The sequence below is a fragment of the Cetorhinus maximus genome, chromosome 16 (assembly GCF_964194155.1).
Source record: "Cetorhinus maximus chromosome 16, sCetMax3.hap1.1, whole genome shotgun sequence".
In the NCBI taxonomy this organism is placed as follows: Eukaryota; Metazoa; Chordata; class Chondrichthyes; order Lamniformes; family Cetorhinidae; genus Cetorhinus; species Cetorhinus maximus.
In genome coordinates this window covers 9,025,431-9,049,801 of record NC_135894.1, presented here as the reverse complement: position 1 = coordinate 9,049,801, position 24,371 = coordinate 9,025,431, and the positions used below count along the sequence as shown (strand labels likewise).

At 41.8% G+C, this 24,371-nt stretch overlaps 1 protein-coding gene across 1 annotated transcript in view; it reads right to left on the bottom strand.

Moving 5' to 3' along the window:
- rab9a (RAB9A, member RAS oncogene family) overlaps nucleotides 1-21,014 on the bottom strand; it is a 70,795-nt gene extending 49,781 nt beyond the window's left edge. The window contains exon 1 of the mRNA XM_078559361.1: nucleotides 20,889-21,014. The gene's annotated coding sequence lies outside the window, so the exon portion shown is untranslated. The remainder of the gene's footprint in view (nucleotides 1-20,888) is intronic.
- Nucleotides 21,015-24,371: the final 3,357 nt, after the last annotated feature.

Genomic DNA, 24,371 nt, shown 5'->3' with positions numbered 1-24,371 from the left:
CATTAAACCAAGGCCCCATCTGTTCTCTCAGCCGGATGCAAAAAGTCCCTTGGCACTATTTCGAAGAAGAACAGGGGAGTTTTCCCTCTATCCAGCTCTACCTGTCCCACCCCCCTTAAACCAGCTTATATTTTACCTCTTTTCTATTTTTCCTTAGTTCTGTTGAAGGGTCATTCGGACTCGAAACGTTAACTGTGTTCCTCTCCGCAGATGCTGTCAGACCTGCTGAGATTTTCCAGGTATTTTTGTTTTTGTTTTGGATTTCCAGCATCCGCAGTTTTTTGCTTTTATCTTAGAGTTTTCCCGGTATCCTGGCCAGTATTTGTCCCTCAATCAACATCACAAAGATGTGATCTTGTTGCTGTTTGTGGAAACCTGCTGTGTGCAAATTGGCTGACACTTTTCCTACATTACAATAGTGACTACACTTTAAAAGTACTTAATTGGCTGTAAAATACTTTGGGATGCCCTTAGATCATGAAAGGCATTATACAAATGCAAGTCTTTTTTTAACCATTTACCAGGTAGATGGTCCATGTACAGATGCCATAAAGTGTTGCTGATCAATCTGCTGCATATTTACAGCTAGACCCACTGTACTTGTAGACATGCAACAGCGCAGTGACATTGGGAAGCTAGGACATGCTCGTTGTGCTTGTCGGTAGCAAATGAGATAAAATGCATAACTATCAACCAATATTCACTATAAGCCTACTCACTCCCACAGTTACCTTGGCTATACTTTCTCCCACTCCATCTCCTGTAAGGGCTCTATTTCAATCTCCCAGTTTCTCCATCTGTGTTGCATCTTTTCTGACGATGTCACCTACCATACCAGTACTTCCAATATGTCTTTCTTTTTCCTTAACCAAGGGTTCCCCCTGCATTGTGACCAACAGGGCACTCCACTGTGTCCATCCCACTTTCCACACTTCTGTTTTCATCTCTCCCCCTCCCTCCCACAACCACAATGGGGTTCTCCTTGTCATCACCCCACCAACCTCCGTATTTCATGGATCATCCTTTGCCACTTCCGCCATCTCTGTGTAATGCCACCCCCTGCACACATTTCCCCCCACCCTCTTGGCATTCCAAAGGGATGGTTCCCTCTGTAACAACCTGGTGCACTTCTCAATCACCCCCAAATCCGCAAACAACACCTGCCCTTTTACCACCTCCATTTTCACCATCCTGGGCTTCAAACACTCCTTCCAGGTGAAACAGTGATTTACTTGTGCTCCTACAATTTAGTATTATGGTATTCACAGCTTATGATGCTGCTATACTGGTGCGACAAAATGCAGATTGGGTGTTTGCTCTGTGTAACACCTCTGTTTAGTCAGCAAACATGACCCTGATCTTCCGGTCGTCTGTCATTATAATCTTCCTCCCCATGCCCACTCTGACTCTGTCTTTGACCTCCTACATGGTTCCAATAAATCTCATCATAAGCTTCAGGAACAGCATCTCAACTTTCAATTCGGCACTTTTCATCTTTCTCAACTTATTGAATTTCAGATCTTAACCCCATTTTTGCAGACAGCAGCTGTTCATGATGATTCTGCTATTCTCATTGACACCTCCTCTAGGCTTAACTTTACTTGTCCATTATCATTTTCTTTGCCTTGCATCACCATGCCTTTTGCCATTTCATCTCTTTTGTCTTTCACCCTATCTTGAACTTCTCTTCTGCTCTTTTCTCCCCTTCCCCTCTTTCCCTGCCCTTACTAATTAGAGCTTGTTACATCTCTAACTTTTCCCAGAACTGATGCAAGGTCATTAACCTGAAACATAATTCTGTTTATCTCTCCACAGGTGCTGCCAAACCTGCTGAGTATTTCTAGCATTTTCTGTTTTTATTTACGTTAAGGTACAAGTGGTTTGAAGGAATATCCATTTTGTGGCAACACTTTGCAAGTCCCAGAATTGACTTTTATCGCCAGCAGACATTGGGTGGGTAGTTGGCCCTGTGATCACACTGCTTTCCCAATGTCCTAGCTGCAGAACTCCAGCTATTTGATGCTCAGACCTGATTTCAATATTGCTGGCAGGCTGCAAGCAGTGTTCTGACGCTCACAAGCACCTCACTGCTTATGGAAGGTTTGAGGGAGGCAGGAATTTCAGGGGCACTGCTGTGAAATCCAGCTTGAATCCACAAGAGTGGGAGACAGTCAGTGTGGGGGAAGCAGAGGGGGTACACAGACTGGCCAGTAGCAAGTTGGAAGATTTTGTGAGGCCAGAGGGAGCATTCAAGCTGCTTCTCGTTCCATAAATATCTTTAATCAAAAACCAAACCAAGTAATTTTCTGAGCAGCCTGCAATGATCAGGACCATTTGTTAGGCCACTCAACGCCTGGTGTCAATAGACGGGGTGTGTACACCTCAAAATTTGTACAGCGCAGGACTCCAATTATCGGGAGGGCGTTGGGTTACAGATCAGTATGTCTTAAAGAAGTCTTGGTAGTCTTCTTTAGGTTAACTGTAAGTCTTTATTAACTACTAGAACTTTTTACGCATGTACAGTAAAGAGTACAAGATAGAAACTGTTTCCATGCTTAGATCTACACACGTCTGCTCAACTCCACACTGACCCTAGGTTTGGATCATGTGCCTTCTTTCACCACTGTGTGGACGGTACTGTACTCAGTCACACATTAACCCGATGTGTGCCAGGCCCTTGTACTATACCAATTAGCATATTATAAATAAGCTTCCACATGAAACATGCGGGTGCCTAAGATGCCATGAGGAGACTCTGACTAAAATGGTATTGGATGAAAATAGAGTGATAACGGTGTGGTAAGCGCACTGGGTGCTACTACCCCTTCCCCTTCCCACCCTGCAAAATTGTTTTTTCCATTTTCTTTGTGGCTCTGCCCATTTTTCAGAAAAAGTTGCTGAACAGGAGGTTTCTTTGTAATAATAGTGAGAATGATAAAAAAAGGGGACTGTTAGAGCATTGAATGCCCCTACTAGTGCAAGCAAAACCCAAGATTGCTTTTAAAAAGAAAATGAATAAAAATCTGAAAAAGAGATATTTTAAAGGGAGGGACAAAGGGGAGGTCATTGGGTCAATCCAGCACAATAAATAGACCAAACAGCCTCCTACCATGCAGCATATAATCTTGTTGCTTCGGTCATTATACAGACATTCCCATGATCGAGAAAACAGGAGAGAAATTCATGAACCATTAGCTGGAACAAAATAATTAATATATCTTAAACATTGATTGAACTTTTAGAAAAAAAGTGAGCAAAACTTTCAATGTGCTAAACATTAGTTGGAAAATAAATACATTCATACACGAAGCACTAATTAAATATATAAAATTAAATACATTCCAGCTTTTATTCATTCCGTCCCTTTCAAATGGGATTTTTATCAGCTTCCTATTAATGTCTCACTAAGACACTACCCAAACATTACAAGTTACAATGGGGCTGTTCAAGTCCCTCATTATTATGCTGGCTCTGCTCCATGTATAGAGTCCTGCTCAAAATGAGAATACATTCTGAATAGAAAGTAGGTCAGAGCCTGAATCCAACAGGGAACAAGTGGAATTGTTTGCCCCCCAATGTCCCAGTCTGCACTTTCCTTAATTATCATACTGATGTTGCCAGTAGAACATCTTCCCAGCATCTTGTTTACCACTCATTATTTTTGAATGCTACCACATTTATGTACACCTTAAAAAAATGGAAGGGTACAACTTCTGCTTGTTACTTTCTTCCCACCCATGACACCAAGTTTTGGGGACAGGTCATTTAAATATGAGCAGTGGGCGTCCATGCCTCTGGGGTATTACTGTGGGGACCAATCCACAGGGCTACTGTGATCTTAGAGCATCTCTGAGCCACTGGAGGTCATTGGCCAGTCTGACTGAAGACTGAAAGCCTCACATTTGTTTGGATCATTCAGCAATCCAACAGCTTGGTCACTTTTATTGACACCAACCTTTCCTTTTTCACTTCCAGACTCGTTTTTAACTTAATTCAAAAAATGTTATGGTGCAATTTCACAGAATCACAGAATCTCACAGTGCAGAAGAGGCCCTTCAGCCCATCGAATCTGCACCGACACTTGAGAAATACCTGACCTACCTACCTAATCCCATTTACCAGCACTTGGCCCATAGCCTTGAATGTTATGAGGTGTCAAGTGCTCATCCAGGTACTTTTTAAAGGATGTGAGGCAACCCGCCTCCACCACCCTCCCAGGCAGCGCATTCCAGACCCTCACCACCCTCTGGGTAAAAAAGTTTTTCCTCACATCCCCCCTAAACCTCCTGCCCCTCAGCTTGAACTTATGTCCCCTTGTGACTGACCCTTCAACTAAGGGGAACAGCTGCTCACTATCCACCCTGTCCATGCCCCTCATAATCTTGTACACCTCGATCTGGTCGCCCCTCAGTCTTCTCTGCTCCAAGGAAAACAATCCCAAATTAAAACTGTGCCTTTAATCTTCTCACTCCAGAGCAACTACCATATCTAAAGAACTACTGGGTTGACGATCCTTAGCTTGAACCTCATGGACTAGATTTTAGAACCTCAAAAGAAGCTCTGAACATCCCGGGAGCTGCACGCAGGAGGTCTACTCTTATCTCATGATGTTACATGATGGTACACAGAAGCATCATAGCACTAAGCACATGGGTGCACCCCCATTGCACAGTGGGATACATGAGCTGCACTTCTTCTGCAGCTCCAATGGACCCCCTGTGCCTGGACAACTAGAGTGACATGTTTCCCGGTGTTCTGCATGCACTTGGCTCAGCCCCGAGAAGGCTCTGTGGTGGGTCAATGCAGAGGTGATGTGTTTTTCTAAGTACTGATCAGCAACACAACCACCCGTCTGAGCTTAGTTTATAAATCCATCCTCCTCTAAAGCTGTGATAGCCTCCTGCATTGACTCAATGGGACATGCTGTAGACTGTACTGTGATGCCATAAAAAACAGCTTGTATTGTTAGGCTTCACACTCTGCAGGGAGCTCCGGTTGGCCTACAGTGCTGTTATTTCAGAAGGTGAGAACAAGTACTTGAATAATTTACTCACAACACAGCAAATGAGAGAGGTTACAGGAACTAGCTGAAGGTTTGCAAGGCTATGACAGGCCGTTGTGTGCATTAATACTGGATTTTATAATGTATATATTTATGATTGTGTAATAGATTATTAAACATAATTAGAATAATGGAAATGACTAATCATTTACAGTAGCTTCGGAGGAGGAGACTGCAGCTTTATTAAAATTCACTTAAAACTTTTGACTTTCTTAATGCCTTTTTGTAGCTAGTTGGCATAATATTGTTTTCCAGATTACAATTGTGAAACATTTAAAGATCCCTGGTACTCTTCTAAAAATTCTAGACATTTCTGTATATTTCACAGCAACAATTCACCCTTCTAATGGTGCCTGCTTATATTTTATCACAGTCATAGTGCGCAGAGAATGGCTTTGACGGCTAGAAACAGTTATTTTCTATATTTAATTTTTAAAAGTTTCAATTCTAATTCTTTTCAGTGTAGCCTCACCTGACTCATTCTTTAAGCGTTGAATTTGTACAATTTTATGTAATTGGCATTAAATCTTAAGATTATTTACAACTTCTAGCAGATGCACATCAGTTAAACCCAAAGCTACTGCACCCAACATCTGCTCCCTTGACTGACCCTATCCCTCACCCTCTCCCTGGCCTTTCTCTCAGACTGAACAATACATGCTGAATGGTTTGATTCTGAACCTATGCCTCAAATTCCACATCCTTTCCATCATCGAGATTACTTATCTCGATCTCCATTCCAGATACCTGAGCACATAAACCAGGCTTGCAATTGAATATAGCGCTAAGGGAATATTGCCCTGACTGAGACACCATCTTTCAGATGACATCATAAATCAAGGCCCAGTCTTCTCCCTCAGGTGGATATAAAAGATCCCGCGATACTATTTGAAGAACAAAAAATCAGTTCTCCTGGTGTCCTGGCCAACATTTATCCCTTGATCAACATCACTAAAATAGATGACCTGATGATTATTGCCTGCGGGACTTTGCTATGCACAAACTGACTGCTGTGCTTCTTACTTACAACACTGACCACACTCCGGAAGTACATAATCAGTTTAAGCACTTTGGGATGTCCTGAAGCTGTGGAAGACACCAGATAAATGCTTTCTTTTCCTACTTCTGCTCCTTACCTCAAGCCACTCTGCACTGAAACCCTTAAGCACAATTTAGCCATCTACTGGCCTTACTTCCTCAATGCTCATAAACTCCAACTTGTCAAAAATGCAGCTGTCCGTACTCTGTCACACATGCAGCACTGATCCTCACACATTTATAATGGACTCCTGTCATTCACCACATCCTTGCTCTCATCTTCAGATCTCTTCATGGCCTTGCAATCTGCAACCACTTTTGGTCTTACTTCTTCTGTATCCTTTGGTTTTCAGACTTTGGCCTGCTGTGCACTCTTTCCTTCCTTGTCCTGTTGGTTGCAAAGCTGTCAACTGGGCCCTCCTGTGTGGGACTCTTTCCCTAAAATCCTCCACCTCTCTAATAATTTCTTTTCCATTAAAATACCTTCTCAAGCCCATGTTTCTGCTCCAAACTCCCTGAAGTGGCTTGAGACCAAGTTATGTAAAATACCTAATATGAGAGGAATATGGTTCCAGGTGGGGCTGTAACAAAATGTAAATGATCAAACACCTTCAGTAAGTGACAGAATAGCAAAACATAAGGAATGGCTCAAATCCAAAACCCAACCTTGCAATCTAGCCACAATAGAAAATATACTTAGAAATCCAGTTAAACTTAAACTTCACTATTACGCGCCATGCTCCTTTCTAACACAATAGGTGTCCAAAATCAAATAACTGGACAATGTTGGCTTCAGACATTACAGTACATTCAAGAATAATTTAAATTATTTTATGGGATTTTAGTGTCTGCTACAGTGGCTTTCATAGTGACACTTTTGGAAATAGTTGTTGCAGAAAGATAACCTAGAAACTAAAAAGTTCCCATCGAGGCAATAATATCTCTTTAAAGTTGCAGTAACTGTAGGGTCAACCAGCACGTGTTTGGAAGTAGAATATAAAAACTGGCCACAATACAAGGAAATCTTTGTTGCCAGTGATCTTGACAAGAATATTAATTTGAAAAGCAATCTTTCAGTCACAAGGCACCATATGATTCATCGTGTGATGAGTTCCAGATTTCAAATGTGCCATCGAACATTTCTATAGAAAGAGCAAGAAATTAGAGCACCAGCCATCCCTGGCCAATATTGTGATCATCCTATTAGCTAGCTGAACAATAACTTGCATTTATATAACTTGCCCTTAGCGAGGAAAAACATTCCAAGGTATAATCAAAAGAAGAATGGAGGCTGAGCCAAAGGCAAAAATGTTTTTGGAGCAGCGACCAAAACTTGAGTGAACAGATCAGCTTTATGGATGGACTTAAAGGAGGTGAGGGAAGCAAAAAGGTAGAGGGGTTCAGGGAGGCATTTCCAATGCAGGGGGCAATGGTAGCGATGACTGCCAGTAGTGGGCTGAAGGGGAAACAAGAGGCCAGAATTAGGGGAATCGAGTGTTTGGTGTGTGAAGGGATAGGAGGAGGAGGGGGGGTGGTGGGGTGACAGAGGAGAGGTGGAGAGCAAATTTCATATAGGAAATTAAATTTAAGAATGAGAATTAAACTTGAGTCATCGGGGGTGGGTGGGGGGTGGGGGGGTGCAGGAGGTTGTTGAGTGGGGGAGCCAGTAAGCACATGGGTGACTGATGACCTTTACTCATTGCAGGGTTGGATATAGGCTAAGGGTTTCGGATGAGTTGGAGTATGGACAATGGAAGGCTGGTAAGGAGAGTATTGGACTAATCAAGTCTGGAGGTGACAATGAAACGGATGAGGCTTTCAATGAGAGTATGGCTGAGACAGAAGCAAAGTTGGTGGTGTTATGGAGGTGGAAGTAGGCAATCTATGTCATGGAAAGGATATTGGTTCAGGTGATTGGTGTAATCTGTCTAGTTCACTCTTAGACAACAACAACAACAACTTGCTTAAACATAAGCTGGGATTTTCCAGTCCTGCCATTGGTGGGCATCGTTGTGGGACAGGAAAGTTTAGAGAGTGGCCAAAAGCCAATTGCCCACCTGCGGGACCAGAAAATCTCACCCACAGTAAAACACTTCAAGGAGCTTCACAAGAGTGTTATCGGACAAAATTGGACACAAGCCTCAAAAGGAAATATTCAGAGAGGTGATCAAAAATGTGGTAAAAGAGTTATCTTTTATGGATCACCTTAAAGGAGGAGAGAGAGCTACTGAGGTTGAAAGGTTTGGGGAGAGAATTCCAGAGCTTGGGGCCCAGACAGCTGAGGGCATGGTCACCAGTGGTGCAGCAATTAAAATCGTGGATACTCAAGAGGCCAGAATTAGAGGAGGGCAGGGATTGTAGATGGATGAAGGCCTGGAGAAAATTTCAGAGTTAGTAGGGCGAGGCCGTGGATTAGAATTTTAAAAGTTGAGGCATTGCTGGATCGGGAGTCAGCAAGCATGTGTTGATGGCTGAACAGGTTTTGTTGCAAGTTGGTATATGGGCAATAGTTTTGGATGAGTTCAAGTTTATGGATGATGGCAGACGGGACAGTGCAAGGGGAGCATTGGAATAGTTAAGTCTAGAGGTAACAAAGGCATGGATGTAGATTTCAGTAGCAGATCAGCTGAGGCAAGAGCATGGGTGGGAGATGTCATTCAGGCAGAATGACATCTCAGCCTTAATGGAAACCTGGCTGAGGGGTGATGACACCTCTTCCCTTAATGAAGCCTCCCCAGTCAGCTACATTATCCACCACTTGCCCCGTTAAGATGGTCGCAATGGTGGTGTGGTGTTTGCCACCAGGTCACACCTTGGCCTGACCCCCCACTCCTCTGGCCCCTTCTCCTTCTTTAGGAAACTTACTTTGTTCCATCCCTCGTATCTCTCATTCAAAAATCACCATTCTCCACTGCCCTCCTGAGTATGATAAAAATTTTCTCACCGAGTTGTCTTCACGGCTTTGCTCCCTCAGCTTCTTCACTGAACAACTTCTCATCCTTGTTGATTTTAACCTCCACTAGCCCAACTTATCGTTCTCTCTCTCCTCTGAGTTCACTGCCCTCTTATCTGTTGTAATATGCCATTAAGGGATATCAGCATGACATCACTAGAAGGGAAGTTTATCATGTGATTCAGTCTCAGTTTTGCTTTCTCTTTCAACAGAGCACACACACACACGGCTCTGATGTCTTTAAGTCTTATAGCTATGTATAACTGTTCTCGTGTGCCTAGCCTTAATAAATGAACTCACAACGTATTTACCCAATCCCTTACGAGTGATCGGTGCCTTGTGTCTTGTACAGTAAATAAGCTCAAGGTATTATATCATTATATTCACACAACATAGTGATCAGCGGTGGTCAGACAGGTGGCAGCAAGATTGAGTACAGGTCTGACATGGTGAACAGCCTTAGATCATGCTGCATATGATCATGAGAAGGCCCTCCATGTCTTGGTCAGAATGCAACAAAGTTAGTGTTGGGGAGTGTTGAAAACACAGTGGGTGACTGCGAAGAAAAGCCTTGGAGACACAATGTCGAGTTAGTGCTCAAGTAAAGAGCTGGTAAGCAGACAGATCCCTCGTGATGAGGTTGCAGTGCATAACCTGTCAGTTTCATGAATGGAACAGTGCTTTGAGAGGACCAGCACCGGGTTAGCTCAGTCAGAAAAAGCAAGTGACCAGGGTGTGGCCCGGATCAATAGCGAGCAAGGGAGAGTCAAACAAAGAAAAAAATGTCATAAAAATCAGGCCAGTGAAGGTTGAGATTATAATGGGCTGCTCCGGGAGTTGTTGAACAATAAATTGAATGAAAAGCAAAGACACCATTGCTCTGTCGTGTGTTCCTGCCACAACTCATCTTCATGGGAGGAGCTTCTTAAAAGTGCATGGAAGCGGCTACAATGACACTCATCCAAGGAGCTACAGAAGAAGGCAGGTCAAAGGGATATTGTCAGAATGTCCACAAAATTCTCTAGTTTGAACTGGGATGCAGCCAACCTACTATAGGAATTCAAAATGTTTAAATAGCATACAGGGCTATGGTCTCTTGATTCAGGTGTGTCTGAACCAAATAAGCATGTCATGAAAATTCACTTAACAATTGGGAATGAAGGTCTACACAGGCTGAACATGTCAGGATTAACAGAAGAAGAGCTAAAGGATCCCCAAAAGATATTGACTACATTGGAAGATCAGTTCATACTCAACTGAAACTCCTGTATTCATCGGCTGGAGTTCATTACATGCAGACTACAGCCTACAGAATCCATAGTCCACTTTGTCACGAGATGCAGTGCAAAGGGTGTGGTTTTTCAAATGCAGAGCTAGCAGACAGAATTGTTGAGTTGGTGCTTGCATCCACTCCCATGGAAGCATTCCAGAAAGATCTGCTATGCAAGCCCAAAATGTATAGTATCGAAGAGCTACTCAAGGATGGACATAAATATGAGGTGATCCTTGGAGGTCGACAATGTTTACAGTTCTAAGCACAACCCCAATTGTTGACACACTCACTAGAACACCCAAACCTAGCAAGACGTGTGGAAGGTGTGGCTTTCTGCATGCACCAAGGTTTTCATCAATTCTACAAGGCACATGGCAGAAAGGACCATTGGCACTTGAACAAAGGCTGATGCAGCTACAAAGAACCGTGCACTAATCCAAACAGATTGTACTCCACGGATACTTTCAAATAATAAGAATGACCAGCTGGTATCCCATCAGATACATAAAATGAGGTGACTGACAAGCCAGATAACTTGGATACACTTTGCAGATTGCCTAACCCAGCGAAAACAGAAGCTATATCCTTAGATCTACAAGTTGACTTGATCAACATTGAACTTGAAGATGTTCTCCAAATTGATTTGGTACATTTTGTGCAACGCAAATGCTGGCAGCTACAAGAAGAAACGGCAAAAGATTCTACACTCCAGAAACTGTGGAAAACCATCATCAAAGGATGGCCTGATTCAACTCAGCATATCATCGAACACGTGAGACCACTTTGGTCTTATTGGAACAAGCTAGGAATTTCCTGGGAAGTCATTTTTAAAGGCAGACAGATCGTCATACTGGAATCTTTGTGACCTGATATTCTTCAACAACTTCATCACTCACATATGGGCACAGATTGAATGAGAAGGCTCAGATAGATCTATTGGCCAGTAAGGAACAATGACATTGAAGTCATTGTCAAGAAGTGCAAGGCATGTCAAGAGCATATGCCAAGTCAGCACAAAGCACCCTTGATTCCATTTGAAGTTCCTGTGTATCCTTGATCCAAAATCTCATCCAACCTCTTCCATGTCCATGGCACTGAATTCATCGTCAGCATCGACTACTTTACCAAGTACCCCATTATGCGACAATTGCACAACATATCAAGCACAACTGTCGTGCACACTCTAAGTGCTATTTCCAGTTTATTTGGTATGCCTAGAGAGATCAGTATGGATAACGTCCGCAATTTATCGGTAAGCCATTTTAGGATATGTGTGAGAAGTGGAATACCAATCACACTACTTCTTCTCCTCATTAACTTAGATCTAGCTGCTTAGCTGAATCAATGATTGCACGGTGAAATCCCTAATTCTCAAAAGTGGACAGACCAAGCAAGTTCTACACATTGCAATGTTACATCTGAGAGCGACACCTTTAAGTGCAACTATTCCAACACTGGCAGAGCTCATGTTTGGCAGACAAGTACACACCAATTTACCGACTCTTACTCACTCTACTCTCCCAGAAACTAGAAAGCAACTTATAAAACTATATAAGAAGATGACTAATGTGCATGATACAAATGCAGATACAGAATTACCAAGTTTACCGTTGGGGCAAGTTCACATCCAATATCCCACAGGAGTTACGTGGCAACTAGCTGAACTGACAAGGATTTGTTCAGAACCAAGTTCCTATGAAGTCATTATGTACAAAGGTGCAATGGTGAGGTGTAACTGAGGCCAAAGCAGATCCATTCCAGCTCCTCAACCCCCGTACAGTTCTATTGCATCTAGGGTAAGATCTCAAATGCAACCAGGAACAACGTGCAAAAATAACAATCTCACTGTGAGCAATTAAAGAAATCTCCAAACAAGGTTATCATCACAAAACCTGGGCGTACCAGCAGATTACCTTTATGCTTTAGAGACTCATAGATTCATCAGTTCTACGCACAAGTGTAATGGTAACTAAACATGAATAGTATCGTGAATATTTAAACTTCTTTGGAAGGGGGGAAAGTATCCTTAAAAAGAAAGGGGATGTTGTAATACATCTTTAAGGGATACCAGCATGACATCACTAGAAACATGTCATGTGATCCAGTCTTAGTTTCACTTTTGCTTTGAGCACAGCACACAGGCACAGCTCTGATGTCTTTAAGTCTTGTACCTATGTATAACTGCCCTCATGTATCTAGTCTTAATAAATGAACCCACAATATGTTTACCTAATCCCTTCTGAGCAATTGGTGCCTTGTGTCTTGTACAGTAATCAGGTGCAAGGTATTATGTCATTATAATAACACAACATTATCCAGTCTAAATCTCTCACTCCACATTAACTCCTCAACCCATATTCACAGTCACCCCTTGGTCTTGCCATTTCACATGAACTTGCTAATTCCATTGTATCATTCACAGGTAAACCTATCTCTGGTCACTTCCTTGAATCATTTTCCACTCACATCCCTCTTTCATGCCTCAAGCTTATTTCCTTCTGTAACCAACCTGGAAAAAAAATCTATCCCCAGTACAGCCACACTTCCAAGATCCCAGCTGTCTAGTCTTTGGCCCTCCATTCACCACAACATTTCTGTAACTATTGATTTTTCTCAACCATGCTTCACCTCTACTTTTAATGTCATTGTTGGCAATAAAACTACAACTCTCTCTCACCCTTGCTGCTCCCCCATTATGGTCCTCATGTCTGTTCCCTTAAGTCCAAATTTTGCAGAATTGAAAAGATATGGTAGATAACTGGTATAGCCATCCATTACCAGATTTGGCTAGACCACATAAACACTATGAAGTTCTGTTCTTGTCAGCTAAAACTGCCCACTATTCCAAGATCATCCGGAATGCAAAGATGACGCCCAGCCTTTTATCTCAACTGCAAAGCATCTTAGGTAAACACATTGTGAGTTCATTTATTAAGTTTAGGTACATGAGGGCAGTTGTACATAGGTACAAGACTTAAAGACATCAGAGCTGTGTCTGTGTGCTGTGCTCAAAGCAAAAGTGAAACTAAGACTGGATCACATGACATATTTCTAGCGATGTCATACTGGTATCCCTTAAAGACGTATTACAACATCCCCTTTTTTTTGAGGATACTTTCCTGCCCTTTCCTCTATTTCCTCCACCCTCACCTCCAAATGTGAGGAACTCATGGACTTTATTATCACCAAGATCGAGACCATGCAATCAACTGCCTCTGACATGTCCCTCCCTTTCACTCTCCCACCTGGCCAAACATTCTCTAAAAACCTCCCCTGCCCTAACCCTGAATTCACAGCTTTCTCTATTTTCTCTCCTAACTGTCTTCATGATTTCTCCAAGCTGATTCTGTCCATGAAACCCATCTCCTGCTCCCTCAACCTTATTCTTATTAAACTGCTGACTACCCTTTGTCCCCATGATAGTCAATATTGTTAATGGTTCTCTTCAGGTGTTGTCCCTCTCTTTAAATTTTCCATCATCACTCCTCTCCTCAAAAATAAACAACCCTTGACCCCACCATCTTTGCAAACTACCAGCCTATCTCCAAGCTCCCTTTCCTCTCCTAAGCCCTTGAACATTTTGTCACCTCCCAATTCTGTGTCCAAATTTCCTGGAATTCCACATTTGAATCCCTCCAATCAGGTTTCTGCATTGCCACAGTGCCTAAAGAAATCCTATGTGATGGTGACAAAAATTAATGATTTCATCTTGTCTTCTCGACCTGCCTGCATCCCTTGACACAGTTGAGCACACCATCCTCCTCTAGTGCCTCTCCGCTGTTGTTCAGCTGCATGACACTGCTCTCATGTGGTTCCGTTCTTACCTATCTACTCGGAGCCAGAGTATCACTTCCTGCTCCCACACCATTACCTCTGGTAGCCCCCAAAGATCTATCTTTGGCCCCCTCCTATTTCTTTTCTACATGCTGCCCCTTGGCAACATCGTCTGAAAGCACAGAATAGGTTTCACATGTATGCTAACGACACCCAACTCTACCTTATGGTCACCTCTCTCCAAACCTCCACTGTTGCAAAATTATCAGACTGCTCATCCAACATCCAGTACTAGATAAGCAGAAATTTCCTCCAATTAAATATTGGCAAGACAGAAGATATCTTCTTTGATCCCTGTTCCAAACTCTGTTCTCTAGCTACCGACTCCATTCCTCTGTTTGGCAACAGTCTGAGACTAAACCAGTATGTTTGCAACCTTGATGTCATGTTTGATCCCGAGATGTTCTTCCGACCACAAATTTGTGCCATCACTAAGACCGCTTATTTCTATCTCCGTAGCCTTATCTGACTTTTCCCCTGTCTAAACTCATCTCCTGTGGAAAACCTCATTCATGTCTTTGTTACCACTAAACTCGACTATTCCAACACCATACTGGCTGGTCTCTTGCATTCTATCCTCTGTAAGCTTGAAGACATCTAAAACTCTGCTACCCATGTCTTAACTCGCCTCAAGTCCTATTCACTTATCACCCCTGTGCTCGTTGACGTACATTGGCTCCCAGTAAAGCAATATCTTGATTTTAAAATTCTCATCCTTGTTTTCAGATTCCTCGATGGCCTCAACCCTCCCTATCTCTGTAATCTCTTCCCGCCCCACACACCTCCATGTTATCTGCACTCATCTAATTCTGGCCTTTTGAGCACCAAATTTCAATTGCTCCATCAATTGAGGCTGTGATATCAATAACCTGGGCCCTAAGCTCTGAAATTCCCTCCCTAAACCTCGCCACCTACCAAATTCACTTTCCTCCTTTATGACAGTCCTTAAAACGTACCTCTTTAATCAAACTTTTGATCATTTTGTCCACTATCTCCTTATGATATGGCTCCAAATTATATTTTGTTTTATAATATCGTGAAGTTCCAAGGGATGTTTTATTACGTTAGAGGTACTCTATAAGTTGTTGTTGATGTTTTTCTACCCAACAGCAATGTGATGATGGCCAGATAATCAGTTTTTATGATGTTATTGTGGGATAAATATTGTTCAGAACACCAGGGAAAACTCCCCTGCTCTTCTTTGGAATATTGCCCTGGGATCTTTTACATCTGCCTGAGAGGGCAGGAGTGGCCTGAAAGACTGAAAAACAGAGCAGCATGCTCTCAGTACTGCACTGGAATAATAGGTTCACAGACATAACAAATTTTAATTTTTAGGGAAGCAGCTACTGTTTTGAAAAATTGAAACTCCTTACTATATCACGACCAGGATCTCAGCATTCAAAATGTCAGTGCAGCATATCTTTAAAAGAACTGAATATATGGGAGCAAGTTTTGAGTCTATAATTCAATCATTCTTACCCTTGAAAAACTTAGGCTTTTACAAGAGCATACAAAGCAGCTAGAAAAAAATCCAAAAGGCGCACACAATTTCTGATAGACTGAACAGAAAGACAGAGTGATAGGTCCTGAAGTGCCGCAGTTTCCCAACATGACTAGCATTGAAATCATACATTCTGTGTTGTTCACTGTGAGGCAAAGGGCTTTGAAAAGCAAGCTGATGACAGGAAACAGAGCAATAAGAGGCCTGAGGGAAGGTTTCCAGGATCACCTGAAGTAAAGGCTTAAGGAATGTGACAGTCATCCAAAATCCTGGTAAGATTTAGTGTTGTTAAACTGTGGTGCCATATTATTTAAAACCAGCAGAGGATAACGACAAGAAAAGCAATGGCCCAAAAATTGCTGCCAAAATAACAGGGAGACTAATAGCACTTGCTATTGTTTATGTGAAAGTGCCACGACAATTTCAAGTGAGGTTAAATGCCCAATTAAACACAGAAATCCAAATGTTGCTTTCTGAAATGTGTGTCTTTGCCATTAGCTTCACAAAAATGGCATTTCATCTAGCTCACAATTGAAATGTATTAAGAGGAATGAAGTTTCTGTATTTGCATGCTAGTTATGAACGAAACTCACGACAGAAAGTTGTCTTAACCATTTCAAGTCTAAGAGCCCTTTTAATGGCATGATAAATATTAATTACTGACAGTCAACCTCACTGGCACTGAAAATTAACTAGTCCCTGTGTAGAGACCCATTTAACTGCTGTTGGAGATACTTAAAAAAAATTAAAAATTACTATTTTAAAAAACCTTTTCTTTCTGTCTTTTTTTTCTCTCTCTTAATCCAAACTTTCTTTCCCTCTCTTTATTTTTCTTTCTATACAGTTCGTTCTCAGTCCTTGCGTTGTCCTTTTCACAATTCTTCAATCTGATTGGTTGCTTGCCCTGTTCACTCAGGTGCCTTTGAGAGGGCGCCATGCCATTTTCATCTCGCACTTCCAGCAGGGCAAAATATCATTGAAATTAAACAGTTAAGGGAAAGTCTAAGTAATAGCAGATATTGTCCATTAGCCTGCCACAGCAATTTTTGGCCTATCACTACAGAAAAGTCAATTAGCAACATTGACAAATCGTGGACATGAGGCTGCCAGTATGCATCATGCGTCAACATAGGGAACCATCTCTGCAAATACCAGATATTAGGACCCTTTTCCATGCTTCTATGTCATTCGAAGTGGCTTATTGTATGTTTTACCACAGCATTTCTGCTTCCAAATTTACTGTCAGTGCTTACTGTATAATCATTGCCTTGCAGCAAAGTCTAGATTTTCCAAAAGTTCAAACACTTTTAATTAGTGTAGGAGTTTCTTATGTGGATTTGTTAAACATGAAATAGAAATTCCACGGCTTTGTAGTTGATAAACCAGTTTATCAACAGAGTGCTCACTGGGTACTTCTCATGGAGCCAGACCTTTTAGCATTAAGCATAAAAATCACCATTTTGACAATAGCACAAGTCATTATGTGATTCCTTAACATGATTTAAGTCTTGGGTTCTAGAAATCAAGTGAGACATTTTAATACATCCATGTAAAATTTGTGGTCAGTCATCTAAGAAGAAGTTAAGAGGAATGAATACAATAATTTATTATGTGAATGAACACATTTAATGGCTTTATACTTATCCTTTAAACTAAGGATTTTTAATTGCAGATAAAGTATTATCATTTTCCCTTCAATGGGCTCCTGTCCGCTTCTTGCACAACTGTTGAAAATACTGACTTTTCTCTCACATTGTTCATCAAAAGAGGTTATTGATGAACCAGGTTAAAACAATTAAATTTATAATAATACTGGGTACAATTTTAGAAACAATGGAGTAGATTGAAGAAGTACCTGGAAAAGGGCTGATTCATAGACATCAGACAGCATGAATTTAAGTATGGGAAGTCCTGTTTGATAAGTCTCCCTAATTTCTTTGAGGATATGTTGTAAATAAAACAGATACTAAAAATCTGTGATAGAGTTTACTTGGAGTTCTAGAAAACTTTTGACAGACTTTCAAGAGATTGAACTAGAATCCATGAGAATGTAGAATAGAGTGGGATTGAATAAAACTTTATCAAAAAGTAGGAAAAAAGCACTCATAAATGGGATATATGAAGTTCTTGGGATAGAAACAGTTATATATTCAATCAGAGACATTCAGAATTAGAACTGTACGAGCTGTTAAACGTGGTTCTTTCTTTATTTATCTCCCTTCCAGTTTAACTCCCTCTAGCATACATGTGTGTATACTAGCCTCAAGTGGACAAAATGAACAATGTCATTTTCAATACACTACATTCTGGTGTCAAAGCAGGGGAGGGTGTGAGAAGAAATTGAAATGCTGATTGGAACAGATCAGGAGTCAGCACATGGGCTGTTCCCCAATGTACATAAATATCCTCTATGCAGAACCCAATCATAAGCTTTTGCAGAAGGGTTTAAACCTGTTAGCAACTGGTCAAATAAATAGTGAATTAAAATAAAAGCAAAATACTGCGGATGCTGGAAATCTGAAATAAAGACAGAAAATGCTGGAAAAACTCAGCAGGTCTGGCAGCATCTGAGGAGAGAGAAACAGAGTTTCGAGTATGGGTTTCGAGTTTTCGGGTATGACTCTTCTTCTATATTATATAAATAGTGAAGTAAATTTAATATTGAGTACTAGATAGAAATTATTGTACAATGAAAAAGAATGAAAAACATGGGTGTACAATGGAGATTGTGTTACCATAAGGAGACTTTGAAAGTTGTTTCTTTATGTCAAGGAAATGGGATTACAAAGATGGGGAAGCCATGCTCAAGTTAAACAGAGCCTTGGTAGGCCCCATTTGGAGTATGGCATTCAGTTCTGGGGACTGCATGTTAGGAAGTATATACTGACCTTGCAGAGGGTGCAATGTACATTTACCTGAATGACGCCAGAACTAAGAGGGTTAACCTATGAGGACAGGTTGCATACGCCTGGCTTGTATTCCCTCGAGCATAGAAAATCAAGGCATGATCTGATCAAGGTGTTTAAAATATTAAAAGGATTCAAGAGGGTAGGTGTGGAGAAATTATTTCCCTTGACAGGGGAATCAAGAATGAGGGGGCACAATTTTAAAATTAGAACTAGGCCATTGAGGAGCGAAATCAGGAAGCATATTTTCACGCAAAAGGTAGTAGAAATCTGGAATTCTCCTTTCCAAAAAGCTGTGGACACTGAAACAATTGGAACTTTCAATTTTATGATGGATTGGTTACAAGTATCAAGAGATCAGAGCTAAGACAGACAAATAAAGTTGAGGTACAGTTGAGCCACGATATAATCAGCCAATAGAAAGACTCTCAAGGGGCTGAATGGCCTACTTCTGTTTTTAGTGTTCCAGTGTAAAGCCACCCAGGAGTGACAGTGGACTCAAGCTTCATAATTATGTGGATTTTCAACTAACTGAGGCAAAAGTAATTGAAAACTTAACATGATTTTACGATAGACAATTCATGATATAATTTTGTCTGCATCGAAAATAATCTCATTTGCATTCTTGGAACCCATATGCAACCTGATAAATTAAGGTGTTAATAACATAGTCTGGGTTAACATGCTCTGCAGTAATTTTACTTCTTGCATTGACTTACTTAGCCTTAGAGTTTTCTTGTGTCTAGTGCCACAAGAGGCAGACAAAGTATGTGCTTACTGTTTTCATGGTTAGACAGAGGCTATAGCTTGAGGGGGTGCAACATTAAGCATGGCTGACTGCAGGGGACTCTACTGTTCTTAAGGCTGCCATAGGCACATTGGAAGGATTTACACGTAGATAATCAATCTGTTTGACCACGCTATGAATGCATATTCCTTGGCCATCAATTGTGGAGTGGTACTCAGAACCCAGAGCTTCTGGCTTAGAGGCAGGGATGCTACCCACTGCACCACAAGATCTCTCACTTCTTGCATAAATGATAGTTAAAAAGATCAAAATCTAACTGCATTAGCTTACCTACATTTAGAAGTACCAGAGCAAATTAACACAGTGGCATGTTGGTAATGTCACTACACTAGTGAGCCAGAGGCCCAGGCTAATGCTCTGAGGACATGGGTTCAAATCCCACTAAGTTGTTGGAATTTAATTCCTTTAGGGAATTTGTCATTCTTACGTGGTCTGGCCTACATGTGACTCCAAACCCACAGCAGCGTGGTTAACTCTTAAATGGCCTAGCAAGACACTCAGTTGTAACAAACCGCTACAAAGTCACAAAAAAAAAGGAATGAAGCTGGATGGATCACCCAGCATCGGCCTAGGCACCGGAAACGGCAATCACAGCCCTATCGACCTTGCATAGTCCTCCTCTGGGGACTAGTGCCAATATTGGGAGAGCTGTCTCACAGACCAGTCAAGCAACAGCTTGACATAGTCATCCTTGTAGAATTTGGAGGAGGTGGTGGAATAGTGGTATTGTCACTGGACTGGTTATTCCAGAGACTCCAGGATAATGCTCTGGGGACCAGGGTTCGAATCCCACCACAGCAGATGGTGTAATTTGAATTCTGTAAAAATCTCGAATTAAAAATCTGATGATGATGACCATTGTTGTAAAAACCCATCTGGTTCACTAATGTCCTTTAGGTTAAGGAAATCTGCTGTCCTTACCTGGTCTGGCCTACATGTGACTCCAGGCCCACAGCAATGTCTTAAAATGCCCTCTGAACAAGGGCAATTAGGGATAGGCAATAAATGCTGGACTAACTGGTGATGCTCACATCCTATGAATGAATAATAAAAAAGAAAGACCACTGTTGCACACCTCTTAATGCTTAGCTCAGCATTAGGTAAGGCTTTCCAGTAGATTAGTTGCTTGGCCTCTTTGATTGTTTGTGACACAGGCAAACAGGGCAGAAATACATTAAATCATAATAACCTGATAAAGTGGAATTACTTAAAAAAGATGATTGTGACAATAAAGATTTTTAAATGCCTTTAAGGTATAATGTTAGATACTTGACAAATCTGTGACTGGGAACACATGTGACAAATTGCTCAATATTATACACGGAAAGTTAAATATTGCTATATTCTTAACTTCATCGTACAATTGTTTTGATACATCTCCATTTGATTTCTGTACATTTTCTTGCCTCAAGCCTTCTGCCAGTCACTCTTCATCAGTATTGCACTCACTCCTTACAAACTGCTCAAACACTAAACATCAGTTGAAATGTTTGTTGCCGATTGTACCCACCTGCTCATTTCTACTGCAATATCCAAAGGGATCTATATGTTGTTTCTTGTGAGAAACTGTCGTTCCCTTCAGGTTGCTTTCACCGTTGGAGACGGTGCTATCTCTGTGGCTGCTGTTCTCTGCTACAGTAACACAGCTGGGTTGGGCACTGCAGCAGAGTCTCATGTGACTTCAGTCACCGATGGAGCTCGATTCATTCTTCCACATCCCCATCTTAAGTCCACGCTACATTAGTCACACAACAGAACCCTGTCTAACTACTAATCGTTGATGATTCACTTATACCACATGCTATCAGCGTGACACTGAATGCTCCCTAAAAGAAAGTTATTTTTAAATCAGTAAATGAATTAGCCTCATGTATGCTGCATCTCTCTCTCACAAGCACACACATAAGATAAGCCCTTAGACAAAAATAATCATGTATGTAGCTTCAAAATTTTGTGCTGCACATTTAATTGCTTTTATAGAAAGTTTTTAGCCCATTTTCTCTCCAGTGTTCTCCCCTCTGCTCCTTAGTTGCTTTACTGTTTATTCATTCCCCAAACAGTCATTGTCCATAGGTACCATTGCCAAATGACCCATACTTCTGTGTTTACTTAATCTAATCACAGGTAAAGTTCTATTCAACATGTGCATCTCCTGCAGGAGTTGCTCTGTGTTGCTCAGGAGCAGGGATCCTAGCTTTAGGGCCACGTATCCTACTCCTGCTGGCTGAGGTAGGCTAATTAAAGCATACTGCAGGGATCAATGCCTGGGATCTAGCTGGTCTATATGGTTCCGAGACACTTCACTTCTGAGCCACCAGGGGAATATTCCTTACATTTTTATAAAACGTTCAAGGGCAGAATTTTACATCCCGCGGGTGGGCACATGTAAAATCACGCGAGAAGATGTCGGGCAAGCGGCCTGACGCCATCCTGCACTCGCACAATATTTCGGTCGGCGTGCGCACACCAAAGTCAGAAGTGTGCCTGCCAATAATTAAGAGGACAATTAGCCCATTAATGGCGCAATTGCCTCCGGTTTTTCATGGTCCGTCCAACCTTATGGTGGGCGGACGGGCAAATCGGCCAGGCGGACTTGGCATTTTTCACAAAACCTCATCCAAGGGCGGGATGAGATTTCTGTTATCAAATAAAATAAAAATAGCAATCTGTGGTCAGCATTTGTATAATCTATATGTTCAGGCGCCTGATTGTGATGCTTGGAAATTTTTTGCCTCATCTTTAAAAGCTTTATTTCCTGAGTTTCGGGTCTTCAGCTCCCTGAGGCAGCTCTCTGCCTTCAGGGAGCTTTCAGTCAGCTCTCGCCCGCACCTGCATTGACGCTGTCGCCCGCCCTCACCGCTGCAGCACCGAGATTTTCAGCGTGTGCTTCACGCCGGCTGGCCGTTAATTGGGGGGAGGTGGGGGGGGGGTGCAATCGCGGTTGGCGGTTCATTTCCCGACTGCTCCTGGGCCCGCCGATCGCGCCCGCCTGCCAAGCTGAAAATTCAGGCCCTAATATTTGCAGCTGAAGGAAAGTGGTATATTTCCTCTAGGTTAAGGCACCTCAGAGAGTAATTTATGCCACAGGGGGAGACCGTTTGGCCCATTGAGTCCATGCTGGCATCCCATGGGGCAATCCAGTCAGTCCCATTCCCTGCTTGGTCCCTGTAGCCCTGAGAGCTTATTTCCTTTGTTACGGACAGGAGGGGGTTTAATTTAGACAACCCTGAGTTCTCCTCTCACCGCCCATCTGTAAACAGAAAGGTGTTTTGATTTTGATTACTCCCTTTATAAGCGGTGGCATATTTCTCAACCCCTCAGTTTTGGTGTGACCCAATTTCTATTAATAGCCCCACAGCAAATTCACCCTCTGGGTGAACTCAAGAAGGTTAGTTTATTCTCACACACTCAAAATGCAGGGAGGGGGTGTGTCACTACATAGCCCCCCTGTGCATCCATGCAATAAATGAGGGATAGAGAAAGAAAGATTTACAGGCAAAGACCACAGAGCAAAGAATTATTGTTTCACATGAGTCCAGAATCAAAGTCCAATGGTGCATCGCTTCACAGAGGTCTGCAGGTTGAAAACTGATGCTGGAGAATTCACTTTTCCAGTAGAGATGACTTCCATATTGAGGTAGGCATGCAGAAATGAATCTTGTAGGTGATGGTACAGAAGTTCCAGAAGAAACAGTGTAGATGGGGGCCAGGCATTCAAACTTGGACAGAGCCCTTGTTTTATGCTGCTGCTTGGTAGATGGAAGATGGCAGACTGAATTGGCAGTCCAGCAAGACAGTATAACTGGTTCTCCCAACTGGGGAGGGGGACTCTCACCTCTCCACTTTGGCTTTGACAATGGCCATCTTTTCTTTTATCTGGGTTCCTGAGGTTGTTAATGTTCCACCCATTAAGAATTTGAAAGGAAAATTGTAGGGCTCTTTATCCTAGCAGATTAGTAGACTCCAGTGGCCAGGCCTAGCTTATGAAATGTAGATGGCCCTTGTATAATTCCCTTTGAATTCAGTCTCTCCAGCCCACAGGGGTTGTTAGCTTTTCTTCAGAGAAAACAAGGTGCAAGGTGCTGTGAGACTGCCAAATATTGTTCAAGAGTCAAAGCCAGACATTGGTTCAGTCATTTTAGAAGGTCATTGTCCAGTTTTTAAATTTTAGAAAGTAGCTATGATGATATATATATGTTTTATAAAAATATAGAGTCTTATGGTGTAATGGGTCTTAGCCCCATTACACCTTCTGGTGCTCATTCAATTTTCTTTTGAAATAATTTGTTTTCTCATCCACCATCCTCAAAGATTATGAGTTCCAGGCCATTAGCTCAGCTTGGTTCCTAGGCCCGTTCAATATCATGGCACCCACTGGACTCAATGGAGCTATTTTGGGCCACCTCCCTGTAAATGTATCACTGTAGTAATCGAGAGGCGAGACACCTAACATGGCGAGTCACCAATCAGGTAAGATATTAGGGAAGGTATGTTGAACAAAAAGTATTTATCCTCGACTTTCCATACCCGTTAAGAACTGAAACTTTGAAAATAATTGGTCTTATCTGGGAGGAGTACAGTGTCCTAAGATATTGGAGCGACTGAGTAATCATGAATAATTATTCAGAAGATAAGCTATTCAATTCAGTTTTGATAATTATTCACTAGAGCATTTCTGTTCTGTTGAAGTGATGTTAGTTTTAAAATTGACTTGTTCTGACCATGCTCCCAATTGCTGTCTGCAATTTTTCACTATGGTGGGTCTATTGTAAGTGCAATGTTCTATTACACATGATATGTAAAATTCTGTGCATAGAAGGGAATTTATTCCATTTGTAAAAGGTATATTTACTGTATGTTAAAACTGTGTCAGTTGTTCTGAAACACCTGCAATTGTTTTGTGTAAATATTTTGTTATTTTCTGTACCACGAGGGCGTCATTACTTTTTCATTTGCCTAAGAAGGATGACGCCACACAGGAAAACAATGGCTT